Source organism: Vicugna pacos, chromosome 26 (genome assembly GCF_048564905.1).
Source record: "Vicugna pacos chromosome 26, VicPac4, whole genome shotgun sequence".
Taxonomy (NCBI): domain Eukaryota; kingdom Metazoa; phylum Chordata; class Mammalia; order Artiodactyla; family Camelidae; genus Vicugna; species Vicugna pacos.
In genome coordinates, this window is record NC_133012.1 from 14894711 (window position 1) to 14909640 (window position 14930).

General features: G+C 35.7%; 1 protein-coding gene across 7 annotated transcripts in view; it reads right to left on the bottom strand.

The window, feature by feature from the left end:
- The window catches only part of MSR1 (macrophage scavenger receptor 1), a 250059-nt gene that overhangs the window by 146851 nt on the left and 88278 nt on the right, over window positions 1–14930 (bottom strand). For 6 of the 7 annotated variants that reach the window (XM_072950374.1, XM_072950377.1, XM_072950376.1 and 3 more), the window contains 2 exons: window positions 4108–4228; window positions 2370–2430 (listed from right to left, as the gene is read on the bottom strand). The gene's annotated coding sequence lies outside the window, so the exon portion shown is untranslated. The remainder of the gene's footprint in view (window positions 1–2369; window positions 2431–4107; window positions 4229–14930) is intronic. The other variant, XM_072950378.1, reaches the window with a different exon arrangement.

The following is a 14930-nucleotide window of genomic DNA, read 5'->3' on the forward strand; positions in this document are numbered from 1 at the left end:
TTACAATTTACCTAAGTATGACTAACTCATGGTACAATATTCAAATGAACACACAGAATTTAATTGCTGTGTAGAAAAAAAAATGCATTGAAAATGAATCAATCCATTGATATAATAAGTTGAGTACATTAGTAATGAGTTAATGTGTAAAAATAGAAATGGTGCACATGCCTGAGTACTACAATATAATAGCTGTCATGATGCAATGGTTAAAGTGAAAAAGTATTCCTGCAAAACACTAAAGCTGTGTTTAATAAAAAAAATGCTGCTTTGATTTTTAATTAATTTGATTTTAAATTAATGTAAAAAAATTTTAAGGTTTAAAATTCAGTTCTTTGATTACATTAGCTATACTTCAAGTGCTCAACAGTCACTTGGAGCTCTGGTGGCTACCATACCGGACACAGTCTCAGAGCTGCTAACAAAGTGATTTTCATGAGTAGTATTTGATTAATTGCATTTAAGGGGACTAACTATAGAAAAAAAAATGGAGATGTCCAAAGGTTGATGATTTAAAGACATTGTTTCTGTAGCAGCATGTACATTTGCTACTGGATATTAAGTATTTGAGCAGAATAGTAGGTAAATTTAAAAGATTTTTTTGTTTTGTTTTGCTTTTATGTGCCTGCTTTAAGCTCTGTTTTCCAGCCAAAAATGATAATTGAAAGACATCCTAAATACATGAATCTGTAACAGATGCTGTGAGCCAAACACTGTGTTAAAAGTTATATATTTTATATTTTGTAATCATCTAATTTGGACAACTGATCTATGTATAGTTTTTCTCTTTCTTTGTAATGTTTCTCCATAGCATTTCTAGTCAAATGGTGGCATGGAAATACATACATCTGGTTTCTATTTACAACTGTCATGAACCACTTGTATTACTTTGGAGGAATCATTTGAAATTGATTCTCACTGTGTTGACTGTCACGACTGTGACACAAAACCAAAAATTAGTTATATATGGCAAGATAGTGCCTTCCCTTCTGTAATCATAAACAAGTGGTCACTTCTGCACAAGGATAAAAAGCACACAGGAAACAAAATTGACTGGGCTGTACTAACACATAGCTAAATTTTGACCTCTGCTCTATAAAGTAAACCTGAAAAAAAGTTCACATGGGATCTTTGAAGGCATGTTCCTTAAATAAGGTGAAATACACTGTTTTCTGTTATTCTCTACAGTATCACCTGAATTTGTATGCCAATAATTTAAAAAGAAGAGGAAGTTTTAAAAACAGCAATCATTAATCCAAAACCAGATAAGACCATCCAGGTGCCAAACTACATTTCTGCAATACTAATACACAAGGACACAGCGACAATTACGTGAATGTCGCTAGTTACACATTATCTATCAAATTCCCTATCAATGTTCCTCTAAGGCTTTGTGGTCAGGGGTTTGAAACTGTGATTGCTCATAGACTGTGATCCTGGTTCCAACTCTATCACCTAACATCACATTCCACCATTTTACTCAAGAGTTTGTGATTGCAAAAGCTTTGATTAGCAAATGAAGGCCTTACTCTCTTTTCAGAGGGAAAAAATGACATCACATTTCAACTTACAAAACAGTTTTGCAATTCTTACAGAAGAAATCATTGGTTTTAGTGGCAAGAGCACTGCTGGGAATTAGAAAGCTTTGCTTCTGGTCCTGGCCTCATTGATGACATGCTGTTTGGCATTAACATCAAACTTCCCACTGCCTCAACTTGCTCATGTGTGTAATGAGTTCTTCTGTTACACCACTGGCATTTACTTTACAGGGGTGATATGAGAATTAATTGGGGGGAGTCTTTAATTGGCTTAGTGCTGCTCTAAGAACTATATTTAAAAATAAAGAAACCAAAGTTACTTAGTAGTTAAAGTGCTTCCTAAATATCTTCAGATGTAATACTTTTGATTTAATGGTCTCCAAAAGGAGCAACGAAAATTCAACCCCTCTCCTCTTGGAGTCCAGGAATGACCGTGTAGCTCCAGCATTAATATAGTGGTATGTTTTCCACAGGCAAACTACTATTCAGCTTACTTCTCCTACAGCGACACAGGATGAAAGGTACGCATCTGTTCTTCCACAGTGAAATGAAAATATCCCTATTAACCAAGCAAATGACTAGATGAGAATTGTTTTCAAGGGATAAAAAACAACACCTTGCTTTGCTGGAAGTCCTAGTGCAGATGGTGCAAAACTCTGTAGTGTATTATATGCACTTTATGCTGAAATTCTCTGTTTAAATATGACATGTTAGGAGTGCATGCTTTTTGAAAACAATAAAAACACAGATTAGAATGATAATTTTAGTGTAATATAACAGCCTTTGATTTGTTTGCTATCAATGTTATAATCAAAAGTATTCAGCACTCACCATCAGTCATCTCTGTCTGGTATGGTCTCCCCAGTCATCTCTTATTTAAATGGAACACATCCTGCAGTAGTAGAATCATTAGGAAGCCATTATTTCCAGAGATATTGTATATTCAAAATTGTTTCTCTGTAGGCTTTTGATTTAAAAGAAAAGGCAGCTAATTATAAAATCCTTGGCTCGTAATTTTTTCCCTTGGGTATCATTAAGTAAGGTTCCATGTTTATTAATGGTGAATATTAGTTTCCAAAAATCTGATGGGAATCTCATTTTGTTTATATGCCGTATGAACCTGGGTATAAAAATATGTAGGCAGCTGGAGCCAATTTTCTAATTATTTTTTCAAAAAATGTGCTCAGTTGAATGTTTTTTGAATTTCTGTGTGTCTGAAAAAAAGTATTCTAGTGTCATGATATGGCCAAGTGTTTAAGATTCATTCTAAGTGACATTTTGATATTTCTAAGCATTTCTGGAAAATAAATACAAAAACTTCTAGAGCCTAATGGCATTTGGAAAATTTGTTACAAGGGAAAAGAGACCAAGACCAAGTTATAAGTCTGACCTATCAAGGAGCTGTTTACTGTTAGAGATAAAAGAAAATTAAAAGCATAGTGTGATATTTATTCCAAATAACTGTTGTTTTTTTTAAAATAGGTTATCCCAGAAATTAAAACATGAATACTTATCAAAGGCATATGCTAATCAAAAACTTTATCCTTCTTGATAGTACAAGGACTATTAAATATTTTAATTAACTCTTTTTTTCTTACTATAGCACATGCCATCATTGTTCTGCTCATATCCCCAGCCCCTCGCATTCTGCCTGATGATTGAAGGGCAGGCCAGAAGTGTTCAGGAGTTGATATATTCTAGGAGGACCCTTCAAACATGGACTAATAGGAGCTGGAAAATTTCCTAGATCTCTCACCTCTCTGAAATTCTGATGCACATTTTGCTGCTTCCTAGATTTCCCCAAAAGGTCCGAACTGCCATTGCCCACAGTGATAACTTACTTTATGACATTTTCTTGTCTTCCCTCACTCATTTCCTGTGACATTGTTTTCCGACCTCACCTTCCAAACTACCTGTACTCATAAATTCATTTCCAAGACTGCTTTCGGGGGAACTCAAAGCAAAGAGCTGCTACCAGAAGTGGTCCTAGGAAACAGACCCTTTAGGATAGAATCTTAGAATCAGTTCACTCACATGATAGATGACAAGATGGACCCTATGACTTGGGGTGACTGAGAATGACTGGGATGCCCGATGGCCCAATAACCCGAAGTGAACTGGGATGGAGATGAGCAAAAAGGATGGACTGAGTTATGCATCACACTGAGCATGAAAAGACATGGATAAATTGGTAAATACACAAGAATCATGAAACCAGCTCACTGCTGTTAACTGCCATTGAAACTTTAAGAAAATGACAGGCCCATGGTAGTCAATTATTAACTCAAGGCATGGTGTGGAAGCCAGAAGGTCTTCATGTCAGTATCTAACTGGTCTTTCATTTCCAGCAGCAGGGAACAGACTATGCTGAAAATTAAGTCCAGGAATAATTGTGAGATTAAAAAAATTCAAAAGAAAGCCAAATTAGAAGGTCTGACAAGGTCGTATCATCTGACTCCTGTGATAGAGCCAGGGTACCAAATTGCCTTGCATCCTCTGGGCCAGCAGAAGTGGCCCCACCCCCCTTCCTAGAGGAGAGGTCGTTCTCGAGACCATGAAAATGCCTCACCTTCAGCAGATGGTCATGATGCTTGTCTTCTTCCAGATCTGCCCGTATCTCCCCTCGTGGCTTCTAATTGGAGGAGTAAGATCAAGACTTGGCCCAGCCTGACTGGGAAGTGCTTCTTTGGCTGTAGAAGGAAAGAGATCATTCACCAAAAGATCTGCGGGTCTTAGTTCACAGAGACCACGGAGGGCTGGGAGAACATGTGTGGCCATGGACCAAACAGGTTACAGTGCAGTGGAACACGGGCCATTTTAGGGAAACATCAGTTTTACAGTTCGTGAAGGAATTTTGTCACATTAATTAAATACAGAGTTGATTAAGTTCCCAGCTGTCGTTCCTCAATTAGCTTACCTCAGTCTAAAATATTTCTTATTCTCTTTTATGCTCTCTAAGGCTGTCAAGGTCTGTTTTGCTCCATCTATTCTGTGTTACTTTATCTTGCCCAAAGCTTAGAAACTGATTAATCTCTAAGGGAGGTTATATTTTATCTGGGTCTTAAATAATTCACTCTGTTTCATAGCTCATCTTCATTCACTCATTGTCATCCACATCTAACTCAAGGCAGTCACCTTTACTCTGCTCCTAGAAATTATCTCAACATTTTACACTGTTAATCAATTTCCAACATTTGAGAGTTGAAGATAAACTTGTTTCAAAATTTCATTGATAATCTTTTATTTGGGTAATTTTGGGTGATTTTCTAAACTGTGTGTGTCATCATCCATTCTGAGGGGGAAAATACTTCTTTTAAAATTGAATTTCATACTTGCTACTTGAAATTAAATAATTAATCATCAGTATATTTCCTAAACATCAAAATGACTACATTAAAATTTCAAAAGATATATATATATGTATGTATGTATGTATGTATATCTGAATCCTACTTTTGTTTCAATTCCAGTATTACCCAGAATAAATCAGAAAGAAAAAAAACACTGTTTTGTTGCTCACATTAGATGTTCTGGCAACATCTTTCATCCAACATGTAAATGTGCCAGAAAAATCACCTGTGTACCATGATCCAAAAATTGAATCTTAGGGAAAAAATTTTAATTATGCTGCCTTAAATGTAAGAATATAAGTTTGCCTTTATTATTACTAAAATGTTACTTTAAATAATAAAACAAAAAATCCTGTTGGAATATTAATTACCAATTACTTAGAAGCTTTCTGTAATTAACCTTTTGTAATGAACATTTTATTTTTTTGTATTTCAATCAGAAGTTTATTACTTGAGAGTTTCTGTTTCTAATATAAAGCACTGACTCTTGTCAATTTTCTTGAAAATTTTGTTTTAGATTTTTTAAGGGTAGTACCCTAAATCTTAACATAAAACTCTGCTATTTTGTTAAATTAATAAGTAGTGTTTTCTACTAATCATATAACTTTCAAAAAGGGTTATTTAAGTCTTTAACACTGTATCACTTGTGGGAGCCCATGACTGGGTTAACAAATTGTAACAGATCCCAGCCACTTCTCTCCTTAAAGAAGAACAAATGTGCTTAGTAACTGCCTTGTTTGCATAGTTGAGGTTTTAGATAGCACTGTGCTCCTTGCAGAGCAACGACCCAGGCCCTCGGCTATAAACACTGGGCGTGCCTGTTAGATAGTCTTCTATCCCCAAAGCAAGGAACTGGCTGGTCTGGTGGTCTGCTTTAACATATCTATAAGAATGTATCTTGTTCCCCTCTTCCCATGACTTCCCTAAAGATAAACTGTAGGCCCCCAAAGGAACCAGTCTTGGGCTGGAATGGTAAACAAGTTATAAAAAGCTGCAGACTCAGAGGTGAGAAAGCTGGTTAGCCAATGGCGGGTAAGATCCCCAGAGCAGGGCAACCTAGGACATGCACAGCCGCCTGAGTCCAAGAAAAAAGTTGTTAAGCAGCTGCTTCTCATATGTTCTGCCCTGACAAGCTGTAAGGCTCGCTGATGCCAGCACGAACATGATTTACCAAGACATAAAGGGTCTTCTGACCTTGAGCCAGACTCTACAATCTTGATCCCACCTTGTCTTTCCCTAAATTCCTGCATTCCATCACACAACTGTTAGTGATTTCTCCTTTGACTGTACACAGTAAATGTGGGAGCATTTGAGAGTTTCGTGGAGTTGGCTCCCGACTCCCTCTTGCTCTCTTGACTTTTTCCACAGAATCTCGAGTAATTCATTCTATCTCAGTGGGACTTCTGCTGGCCAGAACCCACAACTAGTGACGAACCCATAATCACTAAATTAAGTAAGTGTATTTTCTTTGAGAGTGGGACAAGTTGAGAATATAAAGGTAACAAATGCAGGCTACTGCTTGCTGATACACAGAAATAATTTCCACGCAAAAAAATATTCTCTGAAAATATATACAGTTTTGTAATATTTACTCTAAATATTTATAGTATATGTTCTCTATTCTGAAGACTGAAATTTCCTCTTAGTCATAAAATTTGAAGGAATTAATATGCTCAATCACCATCATTTAATGGTTAAATTTGTATAACCATGAAAATCTTTCCTTTTTCTCTATTTTGACCTTCTAGAGATCAAATGCATTCCCTACCTACTTTGGGATACAAATGTATATTGTATCTTATTTAATCTTTAAAATGATGTATGTAAAGTGATTAAATTATTCCTATTCTATATGGAGTGAAACTGAAGTTCAGAAAGCTAAGTAAGATTAGGTTAACCATTATTAAGCTGGTAGATAATGGTTTTGTTGAATGTCTCTATGACGATGGTTGGACCTATTGTTAGTTGGATAGATATTGAAGAACACATTTACTTTTTAATAAATTGTGAACATCATAAGATAGAAACGAGATGTGATAAACAGATTGGAGAAAATTGGGATATCTTAAAAACTTCTTTTTCGACAATGTGTCAGACTTCAAATTGAATGCCTGAATGCTTTAGGAACTGGAAAACAAATATAAAAATTCACAAAATTTGTATTCATATGTCCCCCAAAATGCCCTACTTTAAGAGAATACATGTCACACACAACAAAGACGAAGATATAGCCATACTTCTCACAAGAGGGTAGAGAAAAATTGTCAGGTGTCTAGGAGGCCCTCCTGCAGGAAGGTACTTCCAGGCAGACCACCAGAAAATGGTGGGGGAAAAATATCTGACCAAAATAATCAAGATACATTTTACAGCATGTTTCTTAAATCGTCAAGGTATCAATAATAAGGCAAGATGATGATGGGAAAAATTGGAAGCTAAGAGGAGAAACACTGATCCTGAAAAATCCTGAGACTTCGGTCAATTCTTATTTGACTGTGTTATTTTGATTGCCTTATCTTATTCTCCAGAATATTCAAATATCTATCCTCACACTCTTAGGCAGGATGATATTAATCTGCTCTTCTTTTGGTCACAGAAAGACCTATATGTAAGGAACAATCTGTTGAAGACAACATGCATCTATAACATTTCCATGACTCTCCAAGAGAGAACACAGGAAACACCACCCTTTAATGAAAGAGTGAACCACTACAAAAGGATAATTATAGAAAACTTTTAAGGAAAACATGTCACAGTATCAACCAAATTTGGTAATTTTTTAACCATCAGGATTTTAAGATTAAGTTTCAGACTATTATAAGAGATGCTGTTATAAAACACTAAGAAGAATGTCATTATGAACCAGTGAAACAGACAAAACACAATACCTATTTTATCTCCCTTTTTGCTAATGGAAAGGATGCACAGCAACTCGAAGTCCTCAGAAACACTGAAACTTTTTAATAACTTATATTTCACACTAGCTACAGAGTTCAGCACAAAAACTCTCGAAATCTATGAAGAATTCATTCTAATAAAGTTGGAGCTACAAGAGGAGGTAAAAATTCAGAGAAACGGTGAGACTTTATTTTTCACTTTTGAAATCACTGTAAAATAATTCCAGTTGGAGAGGTCAGCGTGATCCTTGAAAATTGAAAAGTGCAGTTCTCACAGAGAGGGAACACAGTGGATTTTATAACCACAAAACACTGGAGCCTAGAAGCCCAAAAAAGAATGGGTAGTGAATACTTGGAAAGAGAAACTACTGAAGACTAGGAGTCTGCCAGCATTTCCTTATTTTCTGTTTTTGAATGTAACACAACTGGAAAATCAGATAAATACTATAGACTATTGAATTAATTAGCTATTTTTACATAATAATCCATCAAATATATCATTGCTTTAAAAAAGAATCATATATTTAGTTCCCTTTGGATCAATAACTTAGGCTGAGCATGCTTTAATGGCTCATCTGGGCTCCCCTGAATCCTCCTACATGTCCAAGAGTCAACTCGACACCAGCTGTTCTAGGATGGTATCAACAGGACAACTGGGTCAACTGGCATAAATGGACATAAAGAGGATGTTGCATCTCTTCAACATGTTTCTCACATTCCTCAGCAGACTACACTGGGGATGTGCCTAGAGTGAGTCTTAGTGCAAGAGCAGTGAGAGAGGAAACCACAGTTTGTAAGCCACTGGGCATCCCATTTGCTGGCCTCAATAAGCCAAACCATTCATATGACTGAACCCACAATCAAAAAGTGGTTCAGACTATCCACTCACAATGGAAGAATTAATACTGGGTCATCAATATAATTTCTCAGTCACAGTCCACTCTCTAGCCACACACTGTCATGTGTAAAGGAGGCTCCACTTCATCCAGGATGTCTAAAACCTCATCCAGTCTTGCATCAGGCTTGGAGCGCAGGATATCATCACCTGTATCCTGGTGCGTGCAGCTCTTCTGATGTGGCCTCTCTTGATCTGGAGACCAATTAAGTAAAGAGACAATTTATCCAATTTCTATATACTAAACTATGAGACAGGAACAGGAAAACTGCAGTAAACACTACTATTTAAAAAGGAGACTAGGGGAGGAATGTAATAGTCACTGGTCCACAACAAGCCTGAAGTCTTGAGGAGCAAGTGTTGTGATGTGGGTGGGCACAGGGAGTGTTCCCAGATCAAGGCTTCATAATGTCCTTTAGAGAAGCCTCTCCAGTAAGGCATTCTGTTTGATTCTTGGCTCCAGCTTCTGGAACATCCTTCCTTTTTCAACTTTCTTTGTCACTTATGAGACTTTATTAAAAATTTTATTCTTTGAGAAGCATTCTTAGACTGCTTCTTCTTGTAGAAAGTTGGAGCCTCAGACACCTTTTTTCATTTTGGGTAACATCGCATCATTTTAAACTAATATCATACTATTTTCCAATATAAGCCCCTTCAAATTATGCGCATTTCCCATGATACAGTTATTTTAAATTCCATATACCAAAGGCCCATTGTTTTTCAGACATTCATTCCTTTATCTCTCTACACTTAAGAACTGATTTTAGCTGTTATATGACAATGCATTTATGGTTCCTAGAGGTTTGCTTTACAATTCCAAGAGCCTAACCGGCATCACCTTAGGTGTTAGAAGCCTTAGCAAAGGGTGTTATAAGACCTTGGTTTGATTTTTGCCTCCAGATTGTATTCTATTTTCATGATTTAGCAAGAAAGATTGGCAGTAGGACATATTTGTATTTTCCAATCCACTTAATTCTGGACTCTCTATATTTTCTCAAGATTCTGCAGGTAAAATTGCTAGTTCTTTCCTTAGCTCATTTTCCCCCTTTCAGTTCTTTACTATACGTAACCAGTACGAACCTCCTGACATTTTCGACATTCTGCCTATTTGCATTCTGCCTTTCTGAAAGTCTGCCAATTTCAGCAATCACGTTGCTCAAATCCAAAAGTTTCTTCAACAATATTAACTAGATGATGGAAATGCTCTATATCTGTGCTGTCTAAAATGGTTTCTACTTTCTACATGTATCTAGTAGGCAACTGAGGAGTGGGGATGTGACTGAATAAACAATACATTTTAGCTAATTCAAATTTAAATAGCCACTTGTAGCTAGGGGCTATTGTTTTAGACAATGTAGCTTTGTACATTTTTTGTCATACATGCTACCACAGGCAACAATTTTACCAGTTGTTTTGTCATTGCACTGAATCATTGTTTTCAATCTCTTATAACAATTTCATTACCTAATTCCATATTCTTCCTGCCATATGGTCACAGATTCAAATTTTATCTGACTTTGTTGTGATAGGTATGGGAATCCCTCCTTGTGGTACATGTTTCTGGGATTGGGTAACAAACTACCCAGTAAGTTCTTGGTTTCAATAGTCTTTTATTTAACTCACTGTGGTTGGTGATTTAGCCTGAGTTTGGCTGGGCAGTTTTTCAGATCCCTGATGGGCTTCCACCCATGTCTGGGGCTCAAACACGCTAATCTAGGGAAATCTCAGCTTGCCCAAGCCAGGTGACCTGGGGTAAATAGGAAAACTCCAGTCTTCTCTACGTGCTTCTCATGAATCCTTCTAGCAGCTCAGTCTAGGCAAGCCCCTAGGGTGGTTGGGATTCAAGAACAGCAGGAGATAAAGCTCCAGTACTCAAACATTACTCAAGCCCCTAAATATACAGAAAAAAGGACAGCTAGCTAGACAGATACATAGAAATGATTTTTTTAAGTGGAATCATCATCCTATGAGAGATTAATAAAAGCTCTATATATGTTTACTTGAGATTTACAGAAGAAAAAGCAACTGGACTGAAGTGAAGGAATTTTAGGATTCAAGCTGAACAATATTTTACCATAATATATCTTTCTAAGGTTATGAAAATAGATTACAAAGAAGCATTAAGATGAGCAAATCAATACATTTTTATACTGAATGTTTTCTGTTTTATAGGATATTGATTAAATTCCTGCAAAGAAGGATAAGGAAATTAGCATTGCAAGATCTCCTCCCTAGTCATAAATCCCTGTCTACTTAGTTTTATGAGATATACATATGTATACATATATATAGTGTGTGTGTGTGTGTATTTATATTTATATATCCATTCCACCACCATAGTGGCCACAGATGTTTACTCAAATGCCAGCCTTTAAATGTATTCAAGTTTTACCATGAACTCTTTTAGGACTGAGAGACTAAATATACAAATGGACAATAGCCAGACCATATATAAAAATAGAACTCTGACCTATAGCCAGCAGCAAGCTTCCCAGGAAATTAGTGTTATATTTTACACTTACCCTACTTTACCATTGTTTCTCTGTTCCTATTTTGTGTTCTTTTCAGTGAATTGAGTATTTTTGAAATTCCATTTTTTCTCTTCTTTTGCCTTTTAGCTCTACCTCTGTGTGTTAATTTTTTTAGAGATTATTCTGGAGATACTAGCCATTTTATTTTATTATAGCTTACCTTTAAATAATATTTCTCTATCTCATAATGTAAGAAACGGACAACTTTTTATTTCTTCTATACCTCTCTCCTGTTTTGTGTTCTTCTATTATAATTTTACATCCACTTGCGCCCCAATCCCAAAATACACTGTTATTGTTTGTTACTGTTCTAAGCAATGTATTCATGTGTACATATGATGCACATGCAGTATATCCACATGCACGTGTCCACACATACACATTCTAAAAGAAACTCCTTTCAGTAGATCTAAGGCTCTGTCTCTTTCATCTTAAAATATTTCCTTTAGTTTTTATTGCAATGTATTTCAGTTACAGATAAATTATTTCAGTTTTGGTACATTTGAAATTGTCACTGTATCTCCTTTTAGTATTGAAGAATATTTTCATTGGCTATGGAATTCTAGATAATTCTTTTCAGCACTTTGAAAATGAAATTTTATTTTTTTCTGGCCTCAACTGCTTCTAAAGAGCAGTCCAGTCATTGCTAATTTTTTCTTCGTCTGTATGTTATGTGATTTCCCTCTGGCTGCTTAAAGACTTATTACTCAGCTGTGCTTTTCAACAGTTCGACTGTGATGTGTCTTGCTAGAGTTTTCTTTTTATTCATCTTCCTTTAGAATTTGCTTAGTTTTTTAGATGCGTGATTTGATAGCATTCAGTAATTTTGGAGCGCTCTTAGACACTATTTTTTTAAATATTTCACCTGTCCCATTTTACTTTTCCTTGTTTGTGCCCAGTTCCGTGTGTTATACCATTTGATATTTTGCCCCAGACATTGGCTGCTCTGTTTTTCTTTTGTTTGCCTGTCCCTCTCTTATTTCTGTTTTAACTTCAGTTTGGATACTTTCTCTTGAACTTTTTTCAAGTTCACTGACTTTTATCTTTGTTGCCTCTATTCTGTGGTAAAGTCCATCTAATGAATTCTTTTTTCTGTCTTATATATTATTTCTAATATTTCCCTTTGCTTCTCTTTTTTGAAGTTTGTGTTTCTTTTTTTGAAATTTTCCATCTGTTCACACATGCTGAGCAGATGCTGGCCACCTTTCCCACTTAGATATTTTAGCATTTTTATCATATTTATTTTAAAGACACTTTCTGACATATTAAATTTTATCACAGTTATTTTCAATACCTTTTTTGACATTTCTGATTTTGTGGTTATCTCTGTATTTATCTATGTTGATTAGTTTATTTTCTTGATTTGGGGTTAAATGTTCTTTTTATTGTGCTTTGGGGGCTATTAGTTATTTTGCATAAAATAACGACAGAAACTGTTATGTTGTTATGTTAAAAACAAAACCTGCAAGAAATACTTCTTACAGTGCTAAGCTGCTGGAGTCGATAAGCTAAATCAATAAGATCCATAGTGAAAGTAGGTCTGGGATTTGTTATAAATTTTACTTGTTTCAGTTTTTCATTGAAATTCATTGAATGCAAGATTAGAAATTTTCCTTCAGTAGGGTTTGGTATCTGAGGACTGGTGTTATTCTGATAAACCATTAGCTCTTTACAGCCACGCCCCACCTTTAGGAATCAGAAGATAACTTCCCTTCATAGGCACACTGCCGGCTCTTTGGAGTCCTGCTCTTGGCTTTCTTTTAACTCTAGCCTCCTGCCCTGCCTCATCTTTGGGGTATGGATGCTTCACACTAAGTGAAATGAGGGAATTAGGAGGAATTTCTCTCCGGTTTCCCACCTTTAGCTTTCCAGAGTTGAAAGACAAGCACATCTTGGAAAATTTCTCTCAGTTTTTCTGTGCCAGTCCCAGTCTTCAGATGCTGAAAGTCCGAAGTGCCTTTGGACTTGGATTTATCATGCCCTGACCCCAGTCCTTTTGGAGAATCACCATGCACTGACTGAAAACTTGTGAGAGAGATATATGTAGTCACGTATTTGTCATTCTTTTTCTTTCACAGTAAAACAGTGCTGTTATTTTATGGTTTAAATGTGTAATTTCTAAAAAATGAGGAAAGCTGAGAAAAGCAGTCTTCTGACTCAGCAAATTTGTGTTCCCAAGAACCCTATTTAATTGGAAGAATTTTACTGCAATTGTCCTTTCTAGAGTTGCAAAGTCTGCAGAATAGTTTTGAACTCTTCCCACCAATCAAAAACCAAATCTGATTATCATGCAAGAGAAAAAATAATATAATATGCTTAATTCAGGTCTGTTTAATTTTACAGGTAATTTTTGGTTTATTAGAATTTTTCTTTTTCAATTTGCAACTTAGAGAATGAAGAATGGGAACACAATACTTCTTTAAAAATATCCTGCATGTGACTAGAGACCTCAATTATTCTGTAGGTAATGAAACTGTATTTTATATTAAGTTACACACATCTCATTTAAATATCTAATAAAATTTTTATGGACATCTTAACCACCTAACTTGTGCTAATAGAACAATAGTATGTCTTTAAATAACAACTGGTCAGATTTTCATGAAAGGTTTGCTACCTGTACCAGCATGTTAATAACAGAAAGACTTGGGGGGAATGGGAGTGGGCGAAGCCAGGTGGGAACTTCTAAAGGCTCTTGTATGTGCGTGTCATGAAATACCTTGAGGAGTGTAGGTCTGCTGCTTCTGGTGAGAGTCATGGTGACATTAAGTCATTGAGAAGTTTTAGGCTTAGTCTGAAACTGGATAGCCCATGTCTCAGCAAAGGTAGAGAATTTTCAATTTCAAATATTCTGATGAAGGGTTCCTCTGAAATTCATCAAATTCTCCCTGAATTCTACTATGGAGTGATCTACAATTTTATTTTGAACAGTAATTCAGATAGCTTTACTTGATTTGCCTAGTTTCTGGATCAAAACGAGAGGACAATGAATGTAAACACACATCATAGAGTAGAGGCGAACATTAATGCAAAGTCCTACTATTATGAAAAATGAAACAGTCCTGCACTGGATGCCTTCTATGCCCTTGTTACTGGGGTGACTTAGGCATATTACATAACTTGAGCTCTATCTCTTCTCTCTGGCCCTTATAGTTCATTCAGTGTTAGAGACACTATACGTAGAAGACTTACTATAATGCTTGGTATGTAGTAGGAATGAAGGAGCAGAGTTTAGCAAATCTTTCACTGGCCATCCCACAGGGGCTTGATATTTGGCATAAAGATCCTGAACTAAAAGGGTATTATTAAAAAACTCTAACTGATCCATAATTGCTGACCATCAATGGAATATAAATGTACAATATCAAGGAATTGAATTTTTGTTAATATAATCGCTTTCTTCATTAAACTAATATATGTTAATTATTCCTCTAGATGTTTAAACATAATTACACCATAGCCTCATTGTCTCTGCATTTTAACTTAATTCGATGCTCTGTCTCCTTTTCAGACAGGTACTATAAAATAAAAATTTAGAATATTCATTTTAAAATCATTAAAAGTAGATTAGACAATACATGTCTACATATTTAGCTTTGACATTTAAAGCTGCTTATTAGAAATCATTTTATAATACATTTTATCCAATGTAATAAAAGCAAATTACTTGTGAAGAAATAAATGAATTCAAACATTTTTCATGATCACTAAAAGTGCTGGTG